Source organism: Mustela nivalis (assembly GCF_964662115.1).
Source record: "Mustela nivalis genome assembly, chromosome: 20".
In the NCBI taxonomy this organism is placed as follows: domain Eukaryota; kingdom Metazoa; phylum Chordata; class Mammalia; order Carnivora; family Mustelidae; genus Mustela; species Mustela nivalis.
The window spans coordinates 39370557-39387852 of NC_139039.1; positions in this window are offsets into that span (position 1 = coordinate 39370557).

A 17296-nucleotide genomic window follows, 5' to 3' on the forward strand; every position below is an offset into this window, starting at 1 on the left:
CAGGCTCTGATTTAACATTTCCAAGTGTGTGCTGCTGGTTTGTGTTCTGCTTTTGCTTTTGTTTCGTTTTAAGAATTTATTTATTTGACAGAGAGAGAGACAGCGAGAGAGCAAACCAAGCAGGGGGAGCATCTGAGGGAGAAACAGTCTCCCCACTGAGCAGGGAGCCTGACACAGGGCTCTACCCCAGGACCCTGGGATCATGACCTGAGCCGAAGGCAGAAGCTTAACCCACGGAGCCACCCAGTTCGCCCTTGTTTTTTGTTTGTTTGTTTGTTCTGTTTTGTTCTTATATTACGTCACGTTAGTCACCACACAGTACCTCATTAGTTTCTGATGCAGTGTTCCCAGATTCATTGTTTGTGTAGAACACCCAGTGCTCCCTGCAGTCCGTGCCCTCCTTAATGCCCACCACTGGGCCAACCCATCCCTCATCCTCTCCCCTCTACACTGTCAGTGTGTTTCACAAGTCCATAGTCTCTCCCTCGGATTTATCCCCTTCTGTTTCCCCTTCCTCCCCCTAATGTCCTCCATGCTAGTCCGTATATTCCACATATGAGTGAGACCACGTGATAATTGTTTTTCTCTGTTTGACGTATTTCACTTAACAAACTCCCCATCCGTGTTGATGCAAGTGGTGGGTATCCTTCCTTTCTGACGGCTGCACAATATTTCACTGAGTATGTCGACATCCTCTTTGTCCGTTTGTCTGTTGAAGGGCATCTCAGCTCCTTCCACAGTCTGGCTATTGTGGCCATCGCTGCTATGAACCTTGGGGTGCATATGGCCCTTCTTTTCACTCCATCTGTGTCTGTGGGGTAAATACCCAGTAGTGCAATTGCTGTATTGTAGTGTGCCTCTGTTTTTAACTTCTTGAGGAACCTCCATGTTGTTTTCCAAAGTGTTTGCTCCAGCTTGTGTTCCCACCAACAGTGTAAAGATAAGTACCAAAATAAGGTAGGGAGATCCTAGTAGAAAAAGAAAAGAAAATAGTTTAATACTTTTTCTTAGTTCCACACTTAAGCCTATTTCATTTTAATCTTGCTTCAAGTAGGGCCATGCAAGATTTTCACCAATGTGGATTCTGAGTTTATCAATATTAAAAGTGATACTACATTCTTCTGCATTGTTGTTATATCCTTCTTAATAAAAAGGCATCAGAGTTCACTCATTTGAGTTCTGGATCATTTGTATAGACACCAGACAATTTTCACTCCCACGTAAGTGGGTGCTAAGTCACTCTATGAAAAAGTCATCATAAAATTACTTGTCCAAGTAGTAACGAATTCAGCAGTTTTCAACTATGATAATTCATGAAAAAGTGAAAGCCAGAAGTTCTATAATAGGCATCCTTTGACCACAAATAAATCTGAAGTATGAGTAGACTTTGAGCCCTTTTCTGAAGAGTTGTCTTAAGAAGGCTGTTTTCTCATTACATCTAGGATTTCTTTTGTATTGAGTTAAGAGGCACGGTTACTAATGATTAGATGTGTGGGGCCAGAGTCCCTTTGCACTTTAATAAAATTGGCCATTCAAATGGAACTATATCAAAGGAGAACATTTATAAAGCTTTTCGCGTATGTGCTTCCTTTTTTCAAATAATATATCTCATTTACAACACCACATACCCCAAACCTTCTGTTAAAATTAGAAATATAATAGTGAATCTATTAATGATGAGCGTTGTCTCCTAAGGGCTCTCAGGATAAGTAAAATAATGGTAGGAATAGAAGACATATAGGCTCGATGAAGTCTACTTTATAACTCTTGTGCTACAGTCTTGCAACACTTTGACAAAAAGTAATTACTTCCTTTATTTTGCCCAAGGGCTAAATTTCCAACAACAACAAAAACAGGAAATAAAAATTACAGAATGCATGTTGAGTTAAATGTGCAAATGGATGGGAAAGCATTACTACTGAACAGTCATATAAACTCAAACCGAGATTAATTGCTTACTTATATGCTAAAATGAAGAATAAAGAGAAGTGTTTTCTTTCCATCCAAATTGCTACTTTAAATTATAGCAAACATGTCCAAACATTATGTTGTTTTAAGAATTATGAATAATTCAGTTTGACTCACAATGATTAAAGAATTGAAATGGAAAAGAGAGACGTTCTATTTACTGATAAGTAGATTTTTATTGCAGCAAATGTTATTGTCTGAAATAAAACTGTACACCATGTGTGGGATTCCTAATTCAGAAGTTTATGGGAAACTTCTAACTTGTGATTGCAAATGGAGTTTGTGCATTTTTTTAGGTTTGTTTGGGGATCTGACACACACATTTTTTGTAACAGTCTGTAGCCCCACAGAGATGAATAGAGGAGCATCACAAACATTAGTGAGGGGAGAAGAAATGTATTTCACCTGCATGCCTCCCTTGACACTGATGTCTCAAACCAATGGTCAAGAGGTCACACCAATATACCTCTAAGCTTCACTTGTACGCCAGTGGGATAAACCCTACACACCTGGATAATTCTGTGCACTAGTAGTCTAGGATCTTTGATGCAGAAGGACTCCAGGTCCAGAGAAGTTTTTCCAGAAACTGAGTGGAGACGGAAGAGTTCTGAGGAGTGATGGATGGAGTATGTCACCATCTCCAAACCGAGAACATGATCTCGGTCCCTGAAAACCCACTGAAGGGGAACCACCTGGGCAGGAAGAAGAAAACCAGGTCGAGGCGTATTTTCTGGAAAGCTAAGTTTAGAAAGTGTCTGAAGAAGGGGATCTCCAGAGGTGGTCCCAGCAGATGTAATGTCCATGCAAGGTCAGTAGGAGAAAGAACAGCCGACCTTTGTGACTGGATGACATAAAGCCTAGAGAGGGTCACGTCACTGGTGTGACTGTCCATGTGCTGGGGATGAAAGTGGGGTTGGAGAAGCACCAAGACAAATGGAAAGGGAAGACTTAGACTCTGAGGTGATTCGCGAGGATTTCTACAGAATGTAGATGCTTGGTGACCGACTAGTCAGACCTCTCCAACAGAGAGGGAAACTAAAGATGAGGACCATGAGCAATTTCTGGAATGATTTAGCACAATCTGGAAGAGGTGAAAGAACCCTGGATCCTGGGTGGGGGCGGGGCGGGCCTAACCGGAGGGAAAATGCCAGCAGTTAGGGATGGTGAGGAGGGGGAACCCTGGGGGCCGACTGGGAGATTTCATTTAGAGAAGAACTTAAGAAAATGTCCTTTTCTACAAATTTAGAAGCCAAGTGAACTTCTGAGGGGAAGAGGGGGACCCAGACGGAACTGTGTTCATTATGAGCAATGTGTGAAGAGTTAATATGAGGCCGGCGTAGATGGGTGGGCGGAAGTGAGCAGATCGCCGGGCCGAGCTGGGAGCGGATGAGGGTGGGGTCTCTCTCCCGCCTGTGCTCGGCATCGCCATCTACATGCTCAGAAACACACGTAGGCCTTCCTTCTTCTGCAGCAAATTTAGCTTCTGCTCAGATGTAGCCGCAGGATAGGGAACCGGAATAAGGACCATCTCCTTATCAATAAATGCAAAATTATGTGCATGTTTATATACACACAGGCCACAGTATTTTCTATAAAGGAGTTCATTCTATGCGTTGTGTTTGCAATCTGCATTGTAGTCACTCAGAAATGTATCCTGAGTCTATTTCCATATGATATACAGAGAGGAGTTACAGTATTCTTTTACACGGTTACATCGTATTCTGCAATTCGTGCAGAATCAATTTCTTACTATAGGTACCTCTTTATGTTTAACTTTTCCCATTATTAAAATAATAAAATGTCTGTGAACATTTTGTGCATATTTTTTTCTCATACTAGATTTCAGAAAATGGAGTTGTTGTGTTAATCATCTTTGGATACTTTAGCTTGTGAATGAGTACCCTCTGCTTCCACCTCCAGAACCATAGAGTAGATGCACTTTTCTTATTTCCTCCTGCAAACTACTACTGAAACTCCCATCCGTCATCTACAAAACATGGATAACAGCACTATGAAAGGTGGAGAGACATCAGGCCAGGCAAGAATCTCAGGAATCAAGGAACAGCATGACAGGGAGCTTTGTAGGCTTTCCTTTTGTCTCTTACATCCAAGACATGGGGTTCAAGAGGCTGACAACACAGACATGCTGGTGAGAACAGTTAAAAATGCCCCAGCTAAATCCCGGCCTCTCTAGCCAACAGAAAATAAAACGGGCATCTTAGAAAAATAGAAAACAATTGTACAACCATGACCCTACTCCAGCCAAACACTACAGAAAAATGTGTGCCCTACTCCACCGATGTCGGCAAAGACCACGCAGAACACCTTCATGTGATCAAAGCTGCAGTGAGGACACCCCACACTCCCTCTAGACTAGAGTCATGGGGTGTCATGGGAGGTGGGAGTTTCATCCCCGTCAGCAGGAAGGAAAGTCCACTCCCGAGGCATCAGCAGAGACCAGAGGGACTTCCAGCCCAACCGGCAGTAATAAGAAGCTACTCCCCCTTCCCTCTGAAATGGCTCAGTGGAGACTCACAATTTTCATCTGCAGCCAGCAGTAACAACCCACTGCAGTGTCCCTGTCCATGGAGACCACATGGGCGGTTGTAACTCCCAAGTCCTCCCAGCAGTCATGAGGCACACACATTCTGGGTGTCACTGGAAGCTACTGGAACATCTTCTCTTCCACCCCCACTGGCCACCAGTGAGGTGGTCCTTAACTCCCCCACAGGACCCTGGCAGAGGACGCCTGCTGAAACAGAAGACTGAATAAGGTCCAGAGCCTCCCAGCAGAACTTTTCAATGTCCATGATGCAACTAAAAATCTTTATACTAAGGACCAGGAAGATATCAAACTCAGTAATTTCAAAAAATGTAATTAATAGATGAACCACCATGAAGAGATGTTAGAACTACCTAGCAAAGATGTTAAAGCCATCATGAGACAGGGCTTCAATTGCCTATTATGAAAACACTTGAGGCAAATGAAAAATAGAAAACATCAACAAAGAAACAAAAAGTCTCAGCAAAGAAACATGAAAATGAATCTAATGGAAAATTGAGGAGTGGAAAATAGAGCAAAATCACAAACTTGGTGGGGGAGCCCAGCTTCAGAATTGAAGGGACCGAGGAAAGACCCAGTGACCTGGAACATAGAACAATAGAAGCCGCCTAATTTGAACAACAGAAAGAAAATAGAACACAAAAACCCCAATAGAACAGAGCCTCAGGAATGTGTGGGACTATAAAAAAATATCTAATATTTGTGTCACTGTAGTCCCAGAAGGAGAGGAATTAGGGGATGGACTTTGAAACAGCTAATGGCTAAAAACTCCCCAGTTTTGACAAGGTATATAAACCTACAGACTCAAGACCTGTGCACAGCCCAAACAGGATAAATCCATGCCAAAACACCATGCTTAAATTTCTGAAAACTACAGAAAAATTTGAAATCTTGAAAACAATCACAGAAAAGTCGTGTCTCTCTCCTATAGGTGGGCATCAATTCAATTGGCAACAGCGTTCTAGTCAGAATCTGAGAAGTCCCTGGGTCAAATCAAGGTAAACTCAAAAATCCGCTGCGTGATGGGGCACCGGGTAGCTTAGGCAGCCGGCCCCCGGTCTCAGGTCTTGATCAAAAGAGACAACGTTAATTGATTATACTTTGTCAAAACTAAACTAAACATTTGTATTCTTCCAACGGTTAGTGGGATAGAAAGACAAGCTACAGAGCAGAGAAAATGCTCGTGAACCACATACCTGGCAAAGCATCAGTATCTGCAGCACAGCGAGAACCTCCAAACTCAACAGGAAAACAAATTCCAAGTAGAAAACGGGTGACAGACATGGAGAGCCATTCCACCGCAAGGGTACGGGATCTAGAGAAATGACCCCTGGAAACCTAGTCCTTCACCAAAAGGATGCACAGAAGACAAAGTAGTACATGAAAATATGTCCCACCCCGTCATCCATTAGGGGATGCAAACGAAGACCCTCATGAATGATCACGGCACGCTGCGGAGAACGGGTAAGACGAAAAATAGTGACAATACCAAATGCTGGTGCTTCTGCCGAGAGGCTGGATCCCAGAAATGGGTGCTTTTCAAAAGTGACACAGCCATTCTGCAAAATCATTGGGCAATTAAAAAAAAAAAATCATGTCATTACCATACGACCCAGTATAGGTGTCCAAGGTTTTTTTTCCCCTCAAAGAAATGCAGAGTGAGACTCACACCAACTCTCCACAGGTATTTAGGGCAACTTTGTTGTTTAGCCAAGAACTGGAAACACCGCAGTCGTCTTTCAATGACAAGTGGCTCCTCGGGGTTTTGTACGTCAGCTCCAAGGAGCATTAGTCAGCAATATACAGGAGGGAGCCTTTAGTGATGCCACAGCATGGACAGATCTCCGGAGAACCGTTCTGAGTTGGGCGGGAGGAGGAGGGAAAGAGGGAGAAAAGCAAAGAAACGGGAAAAGAGCCCATCCCAGAATGTCACAGGTCTTCTGATCCCATTAAGGTCCCTGAGTGACAAGACTGGGGAAAGGACACAGAATCCAGTGGCCACTGGGGGCCAAGGGTCAGGTAGGGCAGGAAGAGAAGTCAGTGAGGATGAAATTCTGTTTCTTGGCTGTGTCAGTATTAAGAGCCTTGTTATGGTATCGTTACAGATTGGCAAGATGTTATCAAATGGGAAAATGGGTCGGGAACACACCGAGTCTTCATGTAGTGTTTCTTACGACTGTGTGTGATTCTGTAATTATCTTAAAATAGAAACCTTAATTTTTTTAGAAGTACTGTAAGTCATTCCCCAGTAGAAATTTAAACTCCCCACTAAGAAGATGATGAGTGTGTTCATTTAAACTGTCATAAGAGTGGGTATTGCTGATCACGTCCTATTTTCTGCCAACCACCCAACTCTACTATGACATGTTTACATTTCCCCTTCATTGGTTTGGTCTTGCTGTTACCCATTATGTAAAAAAAAAAAAAAAAGAGAGAGATTTTTATTTTATTTACTTAGAGAGAGCGAGAAAGCGTGTGCACATGCACAAGTAAGGGGCGGCGCACAGGGGGAGCGAGAAGCAGATTTCCCCCTGACAACAGAGCCCAGTGCTGGACCCGATCCCAGGACCCTGCGATCATGACCCGAGCTAAAGGCAGATGCTCAACCTGCTGAGCCACCCAGGCGTTCTCAAAATTCCAAATATATAACATACTGATGCATCCAATTCTTATTTTATGTAATAGATCTATAAAACATTTCTTATGGTAAGATTTGATTTTTAAATCAAAACTTTTTGCTCAAAATTATATTTAATAAATAGATACTTAGATACATAGATACGTAGATACATAGAGTCTCTGGTTCTACGTCATGTTTGGGAAATAATGCCATTAGAAACATTAATGATCTCAATCTGGAAACACTTTAAAGAATTAGATATTATGGTCGAAGCATTATGGTCTCCTTTGAAAAAAATGTCTGTCATTAGGGAAACAAACATAGACCTCTACCGGCATACTGTATGGTTTTTCAAAAGGGTCTTATTTAAACTCTCTGTCTTAATGTCTACAAACAAAAACTGAAAATAAGAACAGGACCTGTTCCCTACGTTTGTGGGAGGAATAGATGAGAAAAGCTTTCCAAAATACTTAGGATCATACTTCACGCTTGCCAAGGCCCCAAAAAAGATTTGTTGTTTTGATCAACACATTAACAACCCAAATCTGCTCCATCAATTGAAAGAAGTGTTACTACGTTAAGATTTTTCTTTCATGTCATCTGAAAAAAATACCAACCTTTCTTCTGCCCTGCTTAACACCAAGGGGATCTGTGTCAAGGTAAACCTTCAAATGCCTGGGGCACCTGGGTGGCTCAGTGGGTTAAAGCCTCTGCCGTCGGCTCAGGTCATGATCTCAGGGTCCTGGGATCGAGCCCCGAGTCGGGCTCTCTGCTCCGCTGGGAGCCTGCTTCCTCCTCTCTCTCTGCCTGCCTCTCTGCCTACTTGTGATCTCTGTCTGTCAAATACATAAATAAAATCTTAAACAAAAACAAAAAACCCACCCAACACCCGTCTGCCTGTCTGTCCTACTCTTTCATGGTCCCGCAGCCTTGAACATGCTCTGCATCGGGTGCTCGACGGTTCCCTCCTTGGCCGGCTGATTGCCAGTTCATTCCCGGGGTGGCTGCCACTGATTGCCTTGTGATTGCCTCGTGTACCGGGCTCCCTCTTACAGTCCGCGGATTGCTTGTCCGGCTGCCTCCACCTCCCTGCCTGGGAATCAGTGCGCTGCCCACTCAGCTCCCACGGAAGCCGCATCCTCACCTGGCCCAGCTTTCATCAGCACGTCTCATCTTTACGCTGTGCCGACCTGTCACAGACCCCCCACCCCAGAAGGTGGGCACTGCCCCACTCTGTCCTATAATCGTCTCTGCAACAAGGGTTGGCTTCCAGACGTGGCCACTGGTAAGGCATGCTACCCTGTTCCCCGAGAGCCCCCTGCCCATTACCAGCCTCGAGTCATGCCGTGTCTCCATGCTCCTGCACTACACATGATTTATTTGTCATTAGGACTTGTCTGTTGCAAGTAAATATTAAAATGTTTGCATAACTGCAAAGAACTCTCTGAATTCATATTTTTCTTTTTTAAATACTTGTTTAATTTTATCTTCTCTCCCATCCCTTATTAATGTCCCCAAAGTATTTATTTCCATCTTACAGAATTGTTTCCAGTTAAGATTTTCTGTGGTCAAAGGGTTTTCCTTTTCTTCTTACTATTCAGTGAACTGTAAACGCAGTGACTTCTGATACACAGCCTTTATTTCTCTTTCAGTTCTCTTATAGTTTTCTTTTTCCTTATTTTTTACCATTTTTTTTTTACCAATTTTATAACTTATGTTGACTAACCACTTAAAATTCTGTTTTATTTCATGCTCATAGCACGATCTTTAAGCTTTGCTCTCATTCAGTTGTTTACTTTCCAAATTATCTTTTCCTCTTCTCCACTGTCTTACCTTTTTAAAGTTGATCAAAATATTACTTAATTTTATATTTTAAAAATCCTTTCATGTTCTGCTAAGAGTAGTTTCAGAATTTCATAAACGTCAAAACTAAAATGATTCGGAGGCCTTTATTGGAATTAAATTTATAAAATTCAATATATACTACCTTAGAAATGAATGAGTTAATGATATTATTAGTACATGGACATTCTTTTCTGTATTTTGAATCTATTCATTAACACTAAGTGTCACCAGTTGCATTAGATAGACAAAAATGCCCATTAAATAAAATTCTGAGAAGCAAGTGAAAAGCTACGCATGATAGCTCAAAACCACGGGTGCTTTGAACCCATGTATTTTGTATTAGAAAGACAGAAATACTTTGTATCATTAACAGATAACTGGGTGTTTTATTTGTAAAAATAAATTTTAAAATGACCAAGTACAATATAGTTTCTAAACAATGGCATCCAAATTTAATTCTAGGAAGGTAAATCTGGAATTAAGTTTGTGATAAAGATGACAAGAAGCTCAAGGTAGGTTTCCAAACAGCCTTTGGTGGTTAACAGAGAAAAAATAGCAGTTTCTTTTTATGCCAGACCTTAAAATTCTAAACTGTTCCCATTTTATTCACTCGTCTGTTGTTAGGGGTTTCAAATAAACATCTCAGGTTTTTGTTGTCGTATACTGTGTGATAAAACGTGCATGCCATAAAACCATCTTAGCCATTTTAAATATATAATTCTTTGTAATTAATTACATGCACATGGTTATTCAACCATTACCACCATCCATCCGTAGAACCTTCTCCTCTTCCCTAACCAAAACTCTGAGCCTACTAAAGAGGGACTCCCCACTCCGCACACCGCAGCCCCGGCACCCACTCTGCTCCTCCTGTCTCTGTGATTGGATAGTCCAGGAACCACGTAGAAGTGGAATCACAGCCCTTTGATGACTGGCTTATTCCCTTAGCATCATGTCCTCAAGGTTCACCCATCTTGTAGCATGAGTCACGTTTTTTATTTTTTAATTATTTTAAAGATTTTATTCATTTGTTTTTTATTTATTTGAGAGAGAGAGAGAGAGAGAGAGAGAAAGCAGGGGCAGGGGCAGAGGCAGAGGGGGAAGCAGGGTCCTCCCTGAGCAAGAGCCCAACATGGGGCCTGACCCTGGGACCCTGGGAGCTTGACCTGAGCCACAGGCAGATACTTAACTGAATGAACCACACAAGCACCCCTGTGTCATGCTTTTTAGACATGAATCATACCCCTTCATGAGGCTGAATGTTATTCTGTGTTAAGTATACACCACGTTTTGTTCTTTTATTCTTCTGTCAGTGGACGCTGTGAGTAATGACCCTATGAATGCGGGAAAATAAGGGTCTGTCTGAGCTGTTCTCTTTACTTCTCTCCGTACTTCTTACCCGGAAGGGGAACAGCTAGTTCCGGGGATAATTCTAGCCTTACGTTTCTGAGGAACGTCCACCCCGTTTTCCATAGCCGCGACACCATTCACTGTACTTCCCACCAGCATGCAGACAGGGTCCAGTGTTTCCACATCCTTACCAAGACGCGTTCTGTTGTCCCTTTCCATACTAGACCTCCTAGTGGGTACGGAGTGGTATCTCACCGTGTTTCCTATGAATTTCCGACGGGAGAGTTCTGTTGAGCATCTTTTCAAGGATTATTTGGCCATTGGTGTATCTTGTTTGGAAAAATGTCCATTCGGTTCCTTTGACCACTTTTAAATGGTGCCATTGTTCAATTTAGGAGTTATTTAATCATTTTTAGATAAAACCCCGTACCAGATATATAATTTGAAAATTATTTCTCCCAATTCCACAGGCTGTTGCTCACTCTGTTGACTCCGCCCTCCTTTGATACACATAAGATTTTAATTCTGATAAACATCAAATTACACATTCCCTTGGTCATAGCCAAGAAATCATTGTCAAATTCTATGTCTTAAAGCTTCTCATCCCAATTTTCTTCTTAGAGTGTCAGTTCTTGCATTCAGGTCTTTGCTACATGATAAAAGATAAAGGTCCAACGTCACTACGGAAATCTGGTTTTCTCAAATCTGGTTTTCGAAAAGACAATTCTTGCCCCATGGTGTGGTCCAAGCACTTGTCAGAAATCATGTGGCCATCTAGGAGAGTTTATTTCTGGGCTCAGCATTCCATTGGCCTCTAGGACTGTTTCTAGGCCACTATCACACAGTCCTAATTACCATAGTTTGTAATGTGTCTTGAAATCAGGAACTGGAAGGCCTCCAACTTTTCCTTTCTCAAGATCATTTGGGCTATTCAGGGTCCTTTGAGGTGTCACATGAGCTTTAGGATAGAGTGTTCTATTCTGGGAAAAAAAGAATCATTGAGATTTGCTAGAGATTGCACTGAACCTATATACTGCTTTGGGTAGAATTGACATTTTAGCAGCATTAAGTCTTCCAATCCAGGAAGAGGTGATTTTTTCCAACCTTTTTGTGTTTTTTTAAAATTTATTTTAGCAATATTGTTGTAGCTTTCATTGTACAAAAACTTCACCACCTTGGTTAAATTTATTCTTAAATTTTTATTCTTTTTGATGCTATTGTAAGTGAGACTGTTTTCTGAATTTTCCTTTTGGAAACACAAGTGATTTCTGGGCATTGATTTTGTACTGCAACCTTGCTGAATTTGCACCTTAGTTCTAACGCTTTCTTTTTTTTTTTTTTAATGGAATTCCTCTGGTTTTTAAACAAGCCAAAACTTTCCATGGCTTCCCAAGGCACTAAAATCAGCATTTTACTGTATAGAAGGTAAAGTGCCATCTGGTAACTGCCAGTTAACGTTAGCCGATGTTATATTTAGGTTCAAATTTGTTGTATTTTCATATTATGTTTTCTACATGGTTGAGACGAACACATTGCAGGAAAAAATAACTATTTTTTTTTCCTGCACAGCTGGATGGAAAATATTTAAGAGTGTTTAACACCCACAGCAGCAAAACTGTAGAGCTCTTACCCAATTTTGTATTATTAGTCTATAAATCTTTTCTATGCCTGACTAGGGGCAACGTAATCCCCAAGTAGAGGTCTAATTCAAGAATTAATGTAATGTTAGGAGAATGCTGCTTCCTCTGACATCCTTGGGCTGAAAGACAGGGATAATATTCAAAATCTTTCAAGGTGGTGTAGACGAGCTTCCGACACCCAGGAACATCGTGTCCAGCAGGAAGGCCGCGAAGGCGGTAACGAGTGTCCAGCATTGTCCGGATGGAAGGGCGTGACGGTGCGCTTTGAAACAGGAACACGGCGGCCACCCTGCCACCGGGCTGAGGAGGCACTGAGTGCAAGGATGCCGGGACACTGGGCCGCTCGCTGGGTTTTCAGCCTTCCCAGCTTCAGCTCTTCCAGCCCCAGGGAACAAAAGCCGTCTCTTACAGTAGCAGCCCTGTGGTGCAAGGAGACACAACGTGGTAAACGTTAGTGACCGTCTTCCGAAGGAGGTCGTGGGTTGACCTTGAGTGTGCGCATAATGAGTCCGCTGGAACGGGAACCTAACGTGCTCTGTCAGTGTGTTTTCATTCTGGGTCCTGTGTGGTCTGCTTAGGGACTGTTCGGTGCCGCCACTTCCCACGAACCCAGGGACCGCAGTGTTTCCTTAGTGTCGGTTCACAACCTGCCCTCCGGAGTTCGTCCTCGCCTCGCCCTCCCCAGGGACACACAGTTTTCTGGCTACCGGAAAATACCGTCAGGGCGCGGGTACTGGGGATGTGTGTGGGATCCCTCCCTTCCACGGCCGCGCAGTAAAGGAGCCTTCCCTGATCTGCGTAGGTCTTTGGCATCCAAGCCCCTGCTGTCTGGGGAGGTCGAGTCACCTTCTGTGTCTGGTCCTCAGAACATGAGCCCTTCATCCTTCCTACTCAGCCCGAACACCCAGCCCCCTCGGGCCACAGCAACTGGGGGGACTTCCTTGCGAATGCAAAGAGTGTCTCTTGCCTTTTGATGAAAACACACACGTTCAGGAGCTCCCACACCGTCTCCTGAGCACACTGGTCTTCCACAGGAAAATGTCTTTCTCTCGCCCCCATGTCGTGCTCCCCGGTTCCAGCAGAAACCAACCTACAGGTCTTCCCAGCATTCGACCCCACCCTCGTGGAGCCCTCCTGTGACCCCCTGCTCTCCCTCCTGCCCCGCGCAGTGTCCCTGAAGGAACGGGTAGTTTTCTGATCACCGTCAAGCACTCGGCAGCGCCTGAGCTGGGGAACCTGAGAAAACAGGGACCGGCTCTGAGCTGTGTCTGTAACCCGGAGCCTGGGGTGCAGCTCACCGTCCCAACCTGAGCTGTGTCCGTAACCCGGAGCCTGGGGTGCAGCTCACCGTCCCAAACGTGCCTCTGTTTTCTGCACTCGGCTCGGAAGGCACGTGCTCCGGAAATGCCTTAGCCTCAAAGTCTGTGTTAATGAAGAAAGGGGACAGGAAAAGGAAAAGGACGTAACAATCACAGAAATTATTACTTCTTAAGTATAACACTATAGCGTGTTATTGGTCAAGGGTCCCGGCTGCCTTATAAGAAACTCTTTTAATCTCTTTTGTTCATTCAAGTTCTTGGTTCTTGACTCGTGATAGCCTGAGAAAGTTGAGCCGCTGTGCCCAGCTGCCAGTTACCTACAGCAAGAGTCTGGGAATGACACATGGGCCGTATCAGTGGACACACAAAATAAGCAAGATATAGTCAAGAAAGGTAAAAGAGAAAGAACAAGGATTGGGGGGAGGGGCAAGAGAAACAGATCCAAATTCAGAAACCTGACCTGGGGCTCTCACCCTCCGAGGAAGGGTAATGAAAAGGGACCAAGACGGATCCCGCGACCGAAGATGGAAGAGGCTGCTTGGGGCGCCCAGAGCGCGGTGGTCAGGTGGAAGTGAGTCAGGGCAGCCGTGCAAAGTGCAGCCGCGGGCCGCAAGGACACCCTCTTCATGGGGGTCGTAAAATAGTATGTGATCGCCGATTTCCATTCAGTGGGGATGACAGAGGTCATAAAAGCACATACTTTTACTGTCCAACCTGGAGGGCAAGACCCTGGGAAGACCTTCGAATGGGGAGGGCCGCTGCCTCAAAACCTCGGCACAGTGCTTTGTTTCTCTTCTTGCTCTTGACCCTGGGTCGGGGGAGGGCTTAGCTAACCGACAGAGATTGCTCCCTGAAGAGAGACTCATGCTAAAAAAAAACAATAAAATTCGGGTTGTCCTACAAAACAGTGAAAGAAAAATGAAGAGCTGTAAATGTGTATTTTATATATGTGTGTGTGTGTATATGTTATACTACAAAACTATATATTATATAGTATGTATTATTGTGTGTATATATATTATATACGCAGTTCTTTATTTTTATGTTATAGAAATAATTTGTTTCATATAATTTGTTTTATATATCTATATCATATTATATAATATAAATTTATATATGTTCATATTCAATATAATTATACTAATGAATTATGTTAATTCATATGAATTATGTGAATTCATATAATATAAATATTGTTATGAATTATGAATTATGTTAATTCATTAGTATAATTATATCAAGTAATATATTTAATATGGTTTTTATATTTATATTATATGATATTATTTATTTTATATTTATATATATATATATATATATATATATATATATATATATAAAATGAGTCAAGAACCAAGAACTTGAATGAACAATAGAGATAAAAAGAATTTCTTATAAGGCAGCCGGGACCCTTGACATGCTATAGTGTTACACTTAAGAAGTAATAATTTCTGTGATTGTTACGTCCTTTTCCTTTTCCTGACCCCTTTCTTCATTAACACAGACTTTGAGGCTAAGGCATTTCCGGAGCACGTGCCTTCCGAGCCGAGTGCAGAAAACAGAGGCACGTTTGGGACGGTGAGCTGCACCCCAGGCTCCGGGTTACGGACACAGCTCAGAGCCGATCCGTGTTTTCTCAGGTTCCCCAGCTCAGGCGCTGCCGAGCGCTTGACGGTGATCAGAAAACTACTCGTTCCTATATTATATGATATTATTTATTTTATATTTTATTAATTATATATATATATATATATATATATATATATATATATATATATATAATTGTATATACATTTGTTTAAATTTAGGCAGTTTCCAATGAGGAACGCAGACCACAGCACGCCATGCCTTCCTCTGTGACCCTCTCAGAGACTGAGGACTAGAGAAACTAGTGATTTGGTCATGATCGACAATCTTTATTTTTGTTGTTTATAAAAACATTTCGCCAAATGGTTTGCCAACTTTAACTTCATCATGAATGAACCTTGAAGGGTCCCTTGCACTGTTCCGTGAATTCTGATCTCGCAATACTGTTAGCAAGCCCTTCTCCTGGTGTTTTTCACAGGGACTGAGTATTCATTGGCATGAAAGATGTCATACATTTAAAGTGTTTTGGGCAGACTCAGAGAATTCTGTGGCCTGTGGACAGAAGATGTGTCTAGAGATGGTGGCTTAGCAAGTAGAGTTCATGGTTCTGTGGAAGTGAACCAACGTCATATAGGAAAGACTGCATTATATATAAATTCTCAGTTAATTTTCAATATTCTAAATGATCCTTATTCAATTCCTAAACAGAATTTTCTATCATTTTTCAAGAAGGACATGTTGTTATGATCACAAAGTCACTCACTGTTGACCAGTGAAAGCTACTTCCAACAAAATGAGGTAGTGTGAAGACCATCTTGAGTCAAAATCACTAATAATGATTGAGTCCTAAGGGGCAGCTACTTTTCCATTTGTAACTTTTATTAGCTCCTTTGACCTTCAAAACTGTATTAACAGTTTACGATCCGCCTGCCCACTTCACAAAGGAAGGCGTGAGGCACACATTACCCACTGGGCCCATCATTACATAGATGGATTTTGAATCTGCAGTGGATCTGGTGTCTATGATCCTAAATATTACTTTCTGTTGTCTCTAAATTTTGTAGGATATTATCCTTTCAATATGCTACTTCTTCCTGAAGTTAATGTTCTACAATATAACATATAGTAACTATTGTCACATATATAGTGTATTTGTAGAATTCTGTTAATTTAGAATAATAATGAAATAAGAAACTAGGGATAGACATCAATGGAATGTTGTTGTTTCTTTTTTTGCAGAAATTGAACCTCAAAAAATATATAAAGAAAAACAATTTTAAAAGTAATATACAAGATAAATAAATCATTTGATTTAGAGCTTTCTCAAAGTGTATTTTCAACTTATGCATTTCCAGAAAATTAATTTTCCTAAATTTAACCAATTTATAAAAGCAAGAAAATAATTCACTATCTACAGTCATTGGTTAAAATAAATATGGTAGACTTTTATATTCTTGCAATTAAGGTAAGTTTGTTTGGTTTGTTTTTACGTTAACCACATCTATTCAGAGGATTTTCTACTTGGTCATTGTTCAAAAAATTTATTTGTGACAGAAATGGTATTGAAAAGCTTGATAAAAATCCATGTTGACTCATAGAGTTTAAAACTACCATACATATGTGTACGGTGAAATGTATTGGCACTCAAAATAACATGTCTGAGAGAAAAATGGTAGGTGCCCACAAAATCAATCTCTAGCACTTTTTTTTTTTTAAACTATTATGATTTATTGAAAGCATGGTGTCCCAACTTGAGTACCTACAGCAACTTCGATTCTTAGGAACTTACAAACACAAAAGAAATCCAGTTAAATTTGAAGGAAAAAAAAAAACAATTATACTTCACTTATCATTAAATATTTGTATGATAGGGTACATTGGAATAACCTAATGCAATTAAGTATCAAGTAAGATAATTACATGATGAGTTGTGTGTGTGTGTGTGTGTGTGTGTGTGTGTGTGTAAATGTACCAATAGACGATGTTTTCTTTCAGTGCTACATTATAGTAAGTATCTAGTCTCATAACGTCAACAGACTGTTTTAAGGAATAATTTCTGTTTCTGTAAATGCCTTTGTGTCCATAGTTCACTTTTTATTGGCATTTTTGAAGCTGATGATATTGATTTTCATTGTGTTTTTTCTTTTTAAGTTCGAGTATCATTGGCCATGTGAGTTTTCTGTTTTTGAAGAACTCCAGATACTATGAGTATCTTAAGGGCAAATGTTTATTTCCTTTTTTCTTTATGCCCTGAGCCTGTCACCATGGCTGGTTTTGCCAGCAGCTCAGTTATCTCTGGACTAAGTCCTTGATTCACACTTCCTACAGAGTGCCTTGTTATTTTTTATTTTAATTTTTATTCTTTTTCATTAGTGGCATGAAAATTCAATCTTCAAGTACCATC